Here is a 13,060-nt window from a genome sequence, read left to right on the forward strand (position 1 = left end):
GTCAGACCGCAATTCATTCCGAGTGGTAGAGGAACTATTTAATGGCCATACTCTGTCCGCTTTCACACTGCCCCCCGAGGAAGCTGACGCGAAACGCGCGTCGGGGCACTTTTCCACCCCAGGTACGCACATGGCAGTTTGCTATTTACAGGTTTTTGATCATGGGTTTTCATATTAGCGGCTAAATATGCGGTCATGGGTGATTTCACCTTATACATGGGCATTGGTGCAATTATATTGATGGGTGCAATTTTATTGGATATTGATTGCTTTATATATGTGTGCACCTATTCCTCTATAGCCACTTTGAGTACATACATGTGCTTTGATGGCTATTATGTAACATATACTATAACTTGCTGCTATTTAGAATGAAGATAATTATGTATCATGTATTTTTTCTGCACATGGCACTTTATTTCATATTTTTTGTAACCCACTGTTATAGTGGTTTTTTTGTCTCAATTTCGAGAGAGGTCATAGTTGCAACATTGCATATACCATTTTGTAGCTTTATATACATTTTTTTGGCCAATTCTTTTCCTCACTGTTTTGAGACTTACAACCGCTGTTTGCGAACTTGCGCTTATACTGCTTATTGATAACAATGGGTTACATCTAGAATCTATATTGTAAGTGCGTTTTTCTTCATTCTTGCCCATACATATGTATATTTGTGTGTATCTATGGGGTGGTGGTCACACCTGTTTGTTTCTTCTCTTTGTATATGCTATATGAGCTTAATAAAATTTATTGCATTTACTCCTTTGTGATGCGCCTTATTCTTTTCTTTTTGGGTATCTATATCTGTCTAGGGGTACTCTTAGCAGATTCAAGGTATGCCAAATTTTTGTGATCCGTGACAACCGTGATAGGGTGAGCCGCCCCTTCCAAAAAGTGCCTCCATTCCTCAAACGCCAGCTTGACCGCAAGAAGTTCTCTATTGCCTACATCATAGTTTTTCTCAGCTGAAGAGAACTTCTTGGAGAAGAAGGCACAGGGTTTGAGATTGGTAAGGGTGGCCAGACCCTGGGACAGCACCGCCCCCACTTTAGAAGCATCCACCTCCACAATGAATGGTTTGGACGGGTCAGGTTGCACCAACACCGGGGCAGACATAAAACATTTCTTAATTGCTGAGAAGGATTCCTTAGCGAGTACAGACCAATTTTTTACATCATCTCCCTTCTGGGTAAGATCCGTGAGTGGTTTCACCACTTGTGAGAAACCTTTAATGAATCTCCGGTAATAGTTTGCAAATCCTAAGAAGCGCTGGAGCCCCTTGAGATCTCGAGGCTGAACCCAGTCAGCGATCGCCAGCACCTTCTTAGGATCCACACGAAACCCCTCACAGGACACAATCAACCCCAAAAAAGACAGCTCCTGTACAAAAAACGAACATTTTTCCAATTTGGCGAACAATTGGTTCTCCCCGAGTCTCTGGAGAACTGTCTTTAGATGTTGCAAGCGAGACTGACTGTCCGGGGAATACACCAAAATATCATCCAAATAAATAATAACAAAATGGCCTATCAGATCAGAAAACACAACATTGATGAAATTTTGGAAAATAGCGGGTGCATTAGTTAACCCAAATGGCATTACCAGGTTCTCAAAGAGTCCTTCTGATGTGAGGAATGCCGTTTTCCACTCGTCCCCTTCCCGAACCCTTATCAGATTGTAGGCCCCCCGCAGATCTAGCTTGGAGAACCATTGGGCCCCAGCTAACCGGTTACATAAGTCTGGGATGAGGGGAAGCGGGTAAGAGTTCCTAACCGTTATCTTGTTCAGTTCCCGAAAGTCGAGGCACGGCCACAAACCACCATCTTTTTTCTTCACAAAGAAGAACCCTGCTGCCACAGGTGACACAGAAGGCCTGATATGCCCTTTGCGGAGACTCTCAGCTATGTACTCCTTCATGGCTTGGCGCTCAGGCCCAGAGAAATTGAACAATCGAGCCTTAGGTAACTTGGCTCCGGGTACTAAATCAATGGCACAATCATAGGGTCTATGTGGTGGCAGCGCCTCAGCCTCACTTTCGGAAAAAACGTCTTCGAAATCTTTCAGGTACTCCGGAATACCTTCCAGATCGACAGACGACACAGACACGGATTTAACAGCGTTAACAAGATGTCCCCGGTTACCACATTTATTATTGCATCCCCATTGAGTGATTTCCCCTGTAACCCAATCAATGGTAGGATTATGGCGTTGAAGCCAAGGCATCCCCAGTACCAGTCCTGCAGGCAAGTTATCTAGCACCAGACAACTTAGTTTCTCCACATGAGTGGAACCCACTTTTAGAGAAAACAGTTCAGACCTGCAACAGATACCGTCCTGGGTAAGAGGAGAGGAGTCAATTGCCACAAGTTTAACAGGATCATGAAGCCTGACTGTCCCTATCTTATAAAGAGTCATAACCTTGGTATCAATCAGGTTCACAGCCGAACCGCAGTCAATAAAAGCAGTAGTCTGAACAGGACCATAACCAAGTTCCAGTTCCACCTGCAGCACCATTTTTGCACATGAGGAAAATTGTACCTGAAGGTCTGGGTAGCCTCCTCGACTACTACCCAGACCTAGTCGTTTCCCGCCATCTTGGAGGATGACGGACAGGAGGGGCAGTCCTTCTTCCAATGTCCAGATTTCCCACAATAGAAGCACAACTGCTTTTCACGGCGGCGTCTTCTTTCCTTTCCCTCACAGGTGACAGTGCTCAGCTGCATAGCCATAGGAAGAGTCCGGGTCTCATCTCCACTGAAGAATAAGGGCATTTCCCATTGCATAATGCCTCTAGCCCGCAGCCTGCGATCCATGCGAACCGCTTGGACCATGGCATCCTCCAGGGAGTCAGGCGGAGGATGGAGTGCCAAAGCACCCTTCAGACGTTCACACAGGCCTCTGTGGAACAGCCTCCGAAGGGCGGCATCACTCCAGGAAATCTCCGCTGCCCAACGTCTGAATTCAGTACAGAACCATTCGGCCGAGTGCTCCCCCTGACAGACACTCATCACCTTGTCCTCAGCCAACCGCACTCTATCAGGCTCATCATAAATAAGCCCCAAGGCTTCAAAAAATGCATCCACAGACATTCTCTCAGGGGCAGAAGAGGAAAGCGAGAATGCCCAGACTTGTGGGGACCCCCTAAGCAGGGACATCACCACCCCCACCCTCTGTTTCTCATCCCCAGAGGAGCAGCGTCTCAAAGAGAAAAAAAAGCTTACAGCCCTCCTTAAATGCCCTGAAATCATCCTTGTTACCAGAAAATATATCTGGCAATTTAACCGGGGATTCAGGTGGGACTAAAATGACATCTCTATTCCCCACCTGCTGGAAGCCTGCGGAAAGTACCCCCTGAACTGAGTCCTCAACCCGCCGTTGGGACTGGGCCAGAGCTTGGTGTTTCAAACTAAGCTTCTGCAGTGACTGAGTCACGCATTTCACCTGCTCAGATAAAGCACACATTGGATCCATGCTGCAGAAGTGAGGAGAGAAAACAAATTGTAGGCCAGTTATAATGTCAAAGACACCGCACTGAACTTGCTCACTGAGCCAGTGTGTGTGTCCTGAGTAAAGCGAAAGCGTGCTCAAAGCTACCTGTGGAGCGGGCAACAACCGAATAGATGCGTACTTCAGAGCCGCAGGACCTGAAGCACGTGACTGCTAGAGGCGTGGCCTAAACTCCACAGAGCTAGGAGCTGCAAGACAATTCCTAGCAGAGTAACTGCGAGACAAAGTTACCAGGGGGCATAGACAGGGAGAATAGTCAGGACGTAGCCAATGAGTCACACACAGAGATGGCTGCAAGGTACCAGAGGGGAGAGCAGAGAGTAGTCAGGTCACAGACAATGAGTCATACACAGATAATAACGCAGTACAAAATCAACAGGCAAACTCACAACAGGAAACAGAATCGGGTCAGAACCATATAAACAAGCTATAGCAACACACAGGCACACGGGGGTCAGCACACTAGGCCAAAGGCAAAAGTATAACTGGCAGGGATTGAAGCTACCCAGGGGTTTATGAAGCTCTCCCAGAACCAGAAAGAGGCCACAATCATTAACCCCAAGTGTGCAGGTCAAAACCTGCACAGAGCTCCAGACATTAACCCCCGGTGTGCAGCTCAAAAGCCTGCACTGGGATCATGACATAATGTCTATTGTCTGTACAAATCCCCTCTGAAATGTAAAGTGCTGCGGAATATGTCGGCGCTATAAAAATAAAATCTATTATTATTATTACAGCGGTGTTATCGGGCCGGGGCTCGGATACAGCGGTGTTATCGGGCCGGGGCTCGGATACAGCGGTGTTATCGGGCCGGGGCTCGGATACAGCGGTGTTATCGGGCCGGGGCTCGGATACAGCGGTGTTATCGGGCCGGGGCTCGGATACAGCGGTGTTATCGGGCCGGGGCTCGGATACAGCGGTGTTATCGGGCCGGGGCTCGGATACAGCGGTGTTATCGGGCCGGGGCTCGGATACAGCGGTGTTATCGGGCCAGGGGCTCGGATACAGCGGTGTTATCGGGCCGGGGGATCGGATACAGCGGTGTTATCGGGCCGGGGGATCGGATACAGCGGTGTTATCGGGCCGGGGGATCGGATACAGCGGTGTTATCGGGCCGGGGCTCGGATACAGCGGTGTTATCGGGCCGGGGCTCGGATACAGCGGTGTTATCGGGCCGGGGCTCGGATACAGCGGTGTTATCGGGCCAGGGGCTCGGATACAGCGGTGTTATCGGGCCGGGGCTCGGATACAGTGGTGTTATCGGGCCGGGGGATCGGATACAGCGGTGTTATCGGGCCGGGGCTCGGATACAGCGGTGTTATCGGGAGCAGCACCTGCAGGGTTTGTCTATCTGTGCGGTAATTCCTGTAGGTGTTGTGGCTGTCCGCTATTCGCCCCCGAGAGCGGTCACTCATCTCTAGAGAAAAACCACAACTCATTTTGTGATGAAAACCGGTCCGGTCCTAAAGGGGTTAATAATCCGCATAATCCCGAGAACACAGCGCACACCTACCTCCTTCTGCAGAGCGGCACCGCTGTGTGCGCCTGTGCGGACAAGACCTATGTGACGTCACAGCCATGTGACCAGACACATGGGGGAGGAGTCACAGACGTCACCCTCAGTCAGCCCTTTCTCCCTGGAGCTCCGCCCCTGATCATGTGACTGATCACATGACTGTGACGTCACAAAGGTCTTCTGTCCACATCCGCACCCGGCGGTGCCGCTCTGCTGGTGGAGGTGTGTTGTGGTCTCGGGGTTATTAACCCTTTCCTCTCGCTCTGGCGATGACGTGTTCTGTCCTGGGGTTACCCCTGAGGTCACATGACCGCTGCTGGATGTGATGGGCTGCAGCGGTCGCGGTGATCGAGTCCTTCCCGCCCCATAGACAGTGAGTGGAGCGGTGTTGGGGCGTCCGTTGTGTGATGGGGGTGACCGCTCCTCGCCCTGTGATCAGGTGTCGCCTCTATAATGGAGGCCGCCGCTCCGCGGTTACACGGGAGGATTGTGCTGTGACTGTCGTGTCCGCCCCCACCGTCCTCCTGTCCGGGCCCGTGTTCCTGTGCTCGGCTGACAGGCTCCGATCTGCACCGTTCCCCGTCCTCTTTCCTCGCGGTCTCAGGGAGCGCCGGTACCTGGACTCGCTCCACAATCCCCGCTCCTGATCCCCTCTGTCTCCACGTCACAGTTCTGGGCACAGCGTCCTCCTCACTGTGTGATCTCCTCTGTCGCTCCTTCCTCCTCTTCTTACCGCTGCTGCTCTCCTTCCTCCTCTTATTACCGCTGCTGCTCTCCTTCCTCCTCTTATTACCGCTGCTGCTCTCCTTCCTCTTATTACCGCTGCTGCTCTCCTTCCTCTTCTTATTACCGCTGCTGCTCTCCTTCCTCCTCTTATTACCGCTGCTGCTCTCCTTCCTCTTATTACCGCTGCTGCTCTCCTTTCTCTTCTTATTACCGCTGCTGCTCTCCTTCCTCCTCTTCTTACCGCTGCTGCTCTCCTTTCTCTTCTTATCACTGCTGCTGCTCTCCTTTCTCTTCTTATCACTGCTGCTGCTCTCCTTCCTCTTCTTATCACCGCTGCTGCTCTCCTTCCTCTTCTTATCACCGCTGCTGCTCTCCTTCCTCTTCTTATCACTGCTGCTGCTCTCCTTCCTCTTCTTATTACCGCTGCTGCTCTCCTTCCTCTTATTACCGCTGCTGCTCTCCTTCCTATTTATTACCACTGCTGCTCTCCTTTTTATTACTGCTGCTCTCCTTCCTCTTATCACTGCTGCTGCTCTCCTTTCTCTTCTTATCACTGCTGCTGCTCTCCTTCCTCTTATTACCGCTGCTGCTCTCCTTCCTCTTATTACCGCTGCTGCTCTGCTTCCTATTTATTACCGCTGCTGCTCTCCTTCCTCTTATTACCGCTGCTGCTCTCCTTCTATTTATTACCACTGCTGCTCTCCTTTCTCTTCTTATCACTGCTGCTGCTCTCCTTCCTCTTATTACCGCTGCTGCTCTCCTTCCTCTTATTACCGCTGCTGCTCTGCTTCCTATTTATTACCGCTGCTGCTCTCCTTCCTCCTCTTATTACCGCTGCTGCTCTCCTTCTATTTATTACCACTGCTGCTCTCCTTTTTATTACTGCTGCTCTCCTTCCTCTTCTTATTACCGCTGCTGCTCTCCTTCCTATTTATTACCGATGCTGCTCTCCTTCCCTCACACAGTAATGGCGCAGTGGATGTTCTCCCTTCCTCCTCCGATTATACATTGTGTCACTATTTCTCTATAACCCTCGATGTTCAGCACTGAGGAATCACCCGGCCCCTGTATAAAGGCTGCTATAGTGTCGGCCATTGCTTCCTCTAGTGGTCAGCATTCCACAGTCTGGCTGCTGTAACTGTAGAGAACCCTTTCCTATTGAGATCCCAGAATCGCCCACCTGTAATGAGCGCCCCCTGGTCCTTAGTAGTAATAAGCGAATGTGCTCGGACAAGGTGTTATCCTGCTCGGAGTGTCTTCAGCATCCTGGAAGGATATGTTCTAGTCCCCGAGGCTGCAGGTCACACGGTTGTTCCAGAGACGCAGCACATGCAGGGATTGCCTGTTAGTGACTGCAGACTCTTGAGCCCCCCAGTGTAGGTGCTGTGTGCTGCGGGGAGTCACCAGTTTCTGGGCTGAGAATGTCTGTGATGTATCCATTCTACATACTGCCGGCCAGAACCCGACTAGTGGCCGGGGCCTCGTAACACCGCCATTCCCAGCTCAGAAACTGCCGAATCCCGCAGCACAGTGCGCGCAGGGGGAGTCTGCAGTCACACGGAGCAGCTGCACACTGATCAGTTTACACCGGACCCATTACTCATGCCCCATTCATGGCCGTCTCCGGTTTCATGACCTGCTCCAGGACTACACCTTTAAGATCGCCCCTTAATTTGGTGGACACACAGAGAGCTACCAGTCTGCACAACACTCAGCGGACGAGAGAGAGGCCTGCAGCCAATGCATCACGGCACCATCACGAGGGAAACCATCTAGGAGTGATCGACTCTGGTTGGATGGACACAGATCTGATCCAGTGACCATCTCTGAACCATGGATATGTTTGGAGAAAGCCAGGATTGGGACCCGCTGGTCGCCTGGTTCCATGGAGATGGTCGGATAAGCCAGGTGGTGACTCTCGTGTCTCCCTACGCTTGTCGTGACCTCCTCTCTGTGTGTTATCACAGGTGGAGTAGCGACCCTGAGAGCTCTGACGTAACATCTACCATTATCCCGGCGAGTCATCGGAAGGGAAGAGTGAGACCCTGTAATGTGCACCATCCTCGGGAAATTGCTGGAATTGTTCTGTTTGCTATTGGATGTTGTGGTTCAATAAAGTATTGTCACACTGTTTTACCCTAACCCTGTGTTGTCTGTGTAGTGTTCTGCCCACGGGGAGATAGAGCGGGGGTTCAGTGTTATGAGCCCTGGTCCATGCAGTCATTCTAAAGGCAGCCGGGCCAGCGGACGGGAGCACCCACTGACCCACGTTTCTCCACACCAGGTTTTCACATTTCCTCTTTTGAATGTATGATTGAAAATTACATTGAATCCTCCCAGATTATGGTCAGTGGATCCCAAATACCCCCAGACCTGTAGATCTGAGATTGTATCTGGTCTTTGTGACAGGAGCAAGTCCAGCAGATTACTTCCCCTCGTCTGTGACAGGATTGTATCCAGCAGATTACCTCCCCTGCTCTATGTGACAGGAGCGGATCCAGCAGATTACCTCCCCTGGTCTATGTGACAGGAGCGGATCCAGCAGATTACCTCCCCTGGTCTATGTGACAGGAGCGGATCCAGCAGATTACCTCCCCTGGTCTATGTGACAGGATTGGATCCAACAGATTACCTCCCCTGGTCTATGTGACAGAATTGTATCCAGCAGATTACCTCCCCTGGTCTATGTGACAGGAGCGGATCCAACAGATTACCTCCCCTGGTCTATGTGACAGGAGCGGATCCAGCAGATTACCTCCCCTGGTCTATGTGACAGGATTGTATCCAGCAGATTACCTCCCCTGGTCTATGTGACAGGATTGGATCCAACAGATTACCTCCCCTGGTCTATGTGACAGAATTGTATCCAGCAGATTACCTCCCCTGGTCTATGTGACAGGATTGGATCCAACAGATTACCTCCCCTGGTCTATGTGACAGGATTGGATCCAGCAGATTACCTCCCTTGTCTATGTGACAGGATTGTATCCAGCAGATTACCTCCCCTGGTCTATGTGACAGGAGCGGATCCAGCAGATTACCTCCCCTGGTCTATGTGACAGGATTGGATCCAACAGATTACCTCCCCTGGTCTATGTGACAGAATTGTATCCAGCAGATTACCTCCCCTGGTCTATGTGACAGGATTGGATCCAACAGATTACCTCCCCTGGTCTATGTGACAGGATTGTATCCAGCAGATTACCTCCCTTGTCTATGTGACAGGATTGTATCCAGCAGATTACCTCCCCTGGTCTATGTGACAGGAGCGGGTCCAGCAGATTACCTCCCCTGGTCTATGTGACAGGATTGTATCCAGCAGATTACCTCCCTTGTCTATGTGACAGGATTGGATCCAACAGATTACCTCCCCTGGTCTATGTGACAGGATTGTATCCAGCAGATTACCTCCCTTGTCTATGTGACAGGATTGTATCCAGCAGATTACCTCCCCTGGTCTATGTGACAGGAGCGGATCCAGCAGATTACCTCCCCTGGTCTATGTGACAGGATTGGATCCAACAGATTACCTCCCCTGGTCTATGTGACAGGATTGGATCCAGCAGATTACCTCCCCTGGTCTATGTGACATGATTGGATCCAGCAGATTACCTCCCCTGGTCTATGTGACAGGATTGGATCCAGCAGATTACCTCCCCTGGTCTATGTGACAGGAGCGGGTCCAGCAGATTACCTCCCCTGGTCTATGTGACAGGATTGGATCCAGCAGATTACCTCCCCTAGTCTATGTGACAGGACCAGATCTAGCAGATTACCTCCCCTACTCTATGAGACCGGAACGGATCCAGCAGATAACCTCCCTGGACCCGCCGTACTGATCCCATATCTTACCTGCATTCCTAATAGCCACACAGGCAGATTTACTAGGTTGTGTCATATCAGGACCGGGCTCCCAGCATAGAGTGGAGAACAACTGATACCAGCACTCTGCAGTAGGACATAGAATCCCGGCCGGGCGGCACCACAAATCCCAGCAACACTAATGTTAGACAGGACGGTTCCTGTGTCCCCCAGTGCTGTCTGCAGTGCAAGTGCAGCGCCACCTAGTGATAGAAATCATGGTAGAAGGTTATAATGACGGTTAGTCTAAATGTTTCTATATATTGTTTCCTATGAAGTTCATGTTGTTTTTATCATTTCATCTTTTCCATTCAAATTCTTATAATAAAGGATCCTCTGCTGATAGCGTCTCTGCAGGAAACTTCCTGATTAATGTGTCAGGGCTGAATAAGGCAGAGGCAAGATGGCGGAGAGGATACTAAACCTCACCCTGGAGATAATCTTCCATCTTATCGGAGAGGTGAGAGGTTCTGATGTAATCACACGACCTCATTATCTATGGGAATAACAGGAGATATGACCGGAGAGGTGAGAGGCTCTGATGTCATCACATGACCTCATTATCTATGGGAATAACAGGGGATATGACCGGAGAGGTGAGAGGCTCTGATGTCATCACATGACCTCATTATGGGAATAACGGGATATGACCGGAGAGGTGAGAGGCTCTGATGTCATCACATGACCACATTATCTATGGGAATAACAGGGGATATGACCGGAGAGGTGAGAGGTTCTGATGTCATCACATGACCTCATTATCTATGGGAATAACAGGATATGACCGGAGAGGTGAGAGGCTCTGATGTCATCACATGACCTCAGTATCTATGGGAATAACAGGGGATATGACCAGAGAGGTGAGAGGCTCTGATGTCATCACATGACCTCATAATCTATGGGAATAACAGGATATGACCAGAGAGGGGAGAGGTTCTGATGTCATCACATGACCTCATTATCTATGGGAATAACAGGTGATATGACCGGAGAGGTGAGAGGCTCTGATGTCATCACATGACCTCATTATCTATGGGAATAACAGGTGATATGACCGGAGAGGTGAGAGGATCTGATGTCATCACATGACCTCATTATCTATGGGAATAACGGGTGATATGACCAGAGAGGTGAGAGGCTCTGATGTCATCACATGACCTCATTATCTATGGGAATAACGGGATATGACCGGAGAGGTGAGAGGTTCTGATGTCATCACATGACCTCATTATCTATGGGAATAACAGGGGATATGACCGGAGAGGTGAGAGGTTCTGATGTCATCACATGACCTCATTATCTATGGGAATAACAGGAGATATGACCGGAGAGGCGAGAGGCTCTGATGTCATCACATGACCTCATTATCTATGGGAATAACGGGATATGACCAGAGAGGTGAGAGTCTCTGATGTCATCACATGACCTCATTATCTATGGGAATAACAGGGGATATGACCGGAGAGGTGAGAGGTTCTGATGTCATCACATGACCTCATTATTTATGGGAATAACAGGGGATATGACCGGAGAGGTGAGAGGTTCTGATGTCATCACATGACCTCATTATCTATGGGAATAACAGGGGATATGACCGGAGAGGTGAGAGGATCTGATGTCATCACATGACCTCATTATCTATGGGAATAATGGGGGATATGACCGGAGAGGTGAGAGGCTCTGGGCTCTGATGTCATCACATGAACTCATCTATGGGAATAACAGAGGATATGACCGGAGAGGTGAGAGGCTCTGATGTCATCACATGACCTCATTATCTATGGGAATAATGGGGATATGACCGGAGAGGTGAGAGGCTCTGATGTCATCACACGACCTCATAATCTATGGGAATAACGGGATATGACCGGAGAGGTGAGAGGCTCTGATGTCATAACACGACCTCATTATCTATGGGAATAACGGGATATGACCGGAGAGGTGAGAGGTTCTGATGTCATCACATGACATCATTATCTATGGGAATAACGGGATATGACCGGAGAGGTGAGAGGTTCTGATGCCATCACATGACCTCATTATCTATGGGAATAACGGGGGATATGACCGGAGAGGTGAGAGGCTCTGATGTCATCACATGACCTGATTATCTATGGGAATAACAGGGGATATGACCGGAGAGGTGAGAGGCTCTGATGTCATCACATGACCTCATTATCTATGGGAATAACGGGTTATGACCGGAGAGGTGAGAGGCTCTGATGTCATCACATGACCTCATTATCTATGGGAATAATAGGTGATATGACCAAAGAGGTGAGAGGCTCTGATGTCATCACATGACCTCATTATCTATGGAAATAACGGGTTATGACCGGAGAGGTGAGAGGCTCTGATGTCATCACATCACCTCATTATCTATGGGAATAATAGGTGATATGACCAAAGAGGTGAGAGGCTCTGATGTCATCACATCACCTCATTATCTATGGGAATAACAGGTGATATGACCGGAGAGGTGAGAGGCTCTGATGTCATCACATGACCTAATTATCTAAGGGAATAACAGGGGATATGACCGGAGAGGCGAGAGGCTCTGATGTCATCACATGACCTCATTATCTATGGGAATAACGGGATATGACCGGAGAGGTGAGAGTCTCTGATGTCATCACATGACCTCATTATCTATGGGAATAACGGGATATGACCGGAGAGGTGAGAGGTTCTGATGTCATCACATGACCTCATTATCTAAGGGAATAACAGGGGATATGACCGGAGAGGCGAGAGGCTCTGATGTCATCACATGACCTCATTATCTATGGGAATAATGGGATATGACCGGAGAGGTGAGAGTTTCTGATGTCATCACATGACCTCATCTATGGGAATAACAGGGGATATGACCGGAGAGGTGAGAGTCTCTGATGTCATCACACAACCTCATCTATGGGAATAACGGGATATGACCGGAGAGGTGAGAGATTCTGATGTCATCACAGGACCTCATTATCTAAGGGAATAACAGGGGATATGACCGGAGAGGTGAGAGGCTCTGATGTCATCACACGACCTCATTATCTATGGGAATAACAGGATATGACCGGAGAGGTGAGAGGTTCTGATGTCATCACATGACCTCATTATCTATGGGAATAACGGGATATGACCGGAGAGGTGAGGGGCTCTGATGTCATCACATGACCTCATTATCTATGGGAATAACAGGTGATATGACCGGAGAGGTGAGAGGCTCTGATGTCATCACATGACCTCATTATCTATGGGAATAACAGGTGATATGACCGGAGAGGTGAGAGACTCTGATGTCATCACATGACCTCATTATCTATGGGAATAACGGGATATGACCGGAGAGGTTCTGATGTCATCACATGACCTCATTATCTATGGGAATAACAGGGGATATGACTGGAGAGGTGAGAGGTTCTGATGTCACCACATGACCTCATTATCTATGGG

At 49.5% G+C, this 13,060-nt stretch overlaps 2 protein-coding genes and 1 long non-coding RNA gene across 3 annotated transcripts in view; 2 read left to right on the forward strand and 1 right to left on the reverse strand.

Moving 5' to 3' along the window:
• LOC141060479 (uncharacterized) overlaps window positions 1-5,142 on the reverse strand; it is a 56,543-nt gene extending 51,401 nt beyond the window's left edge. Inside the window, 1 exon segment of the mRNA XM_073556742.1 lies at window positions 5,024-5,142. The gene's annotated coding sequence lies outside the window, so the exon portion shown is untranslated.
• Window positions 1-13,060, forward strand: part of LOC141060494 (uncharacterized) — a 561,818-nt gene that overhangs the window by 383,125 nt on the left and 165,633 nt on the right. The window lies entirely within an intron of this gene.
• LOC141060500 (uncharacterized) lies at window positions 5,204-7,894 on the forward strand. Its single transcript, XR_012222713.1, has 2 exons — window positions 5,204-5,248; window positions 7,720-7,894. It is a non-coding gene; the product is annotated as an uncharacterized lncRNA (long non-coding RNA).

The sequence above is a fragment of the Dendrobates tinctorius genome, unplaced genomic scaffold (genome assembly GCF_039654945.1).
Source record: "Dendrobates tinctorius isolate UK_male_01 unplaced genomic scaffold, ASM3965494v1 ptg000237l, whole genome shotgun sequence".
NCBI lineage: Eukaryota > Metazoa > Chordata > Amphibia > Anura > Dendrobatidae > Dendrobates > Dendrobates tinctorius.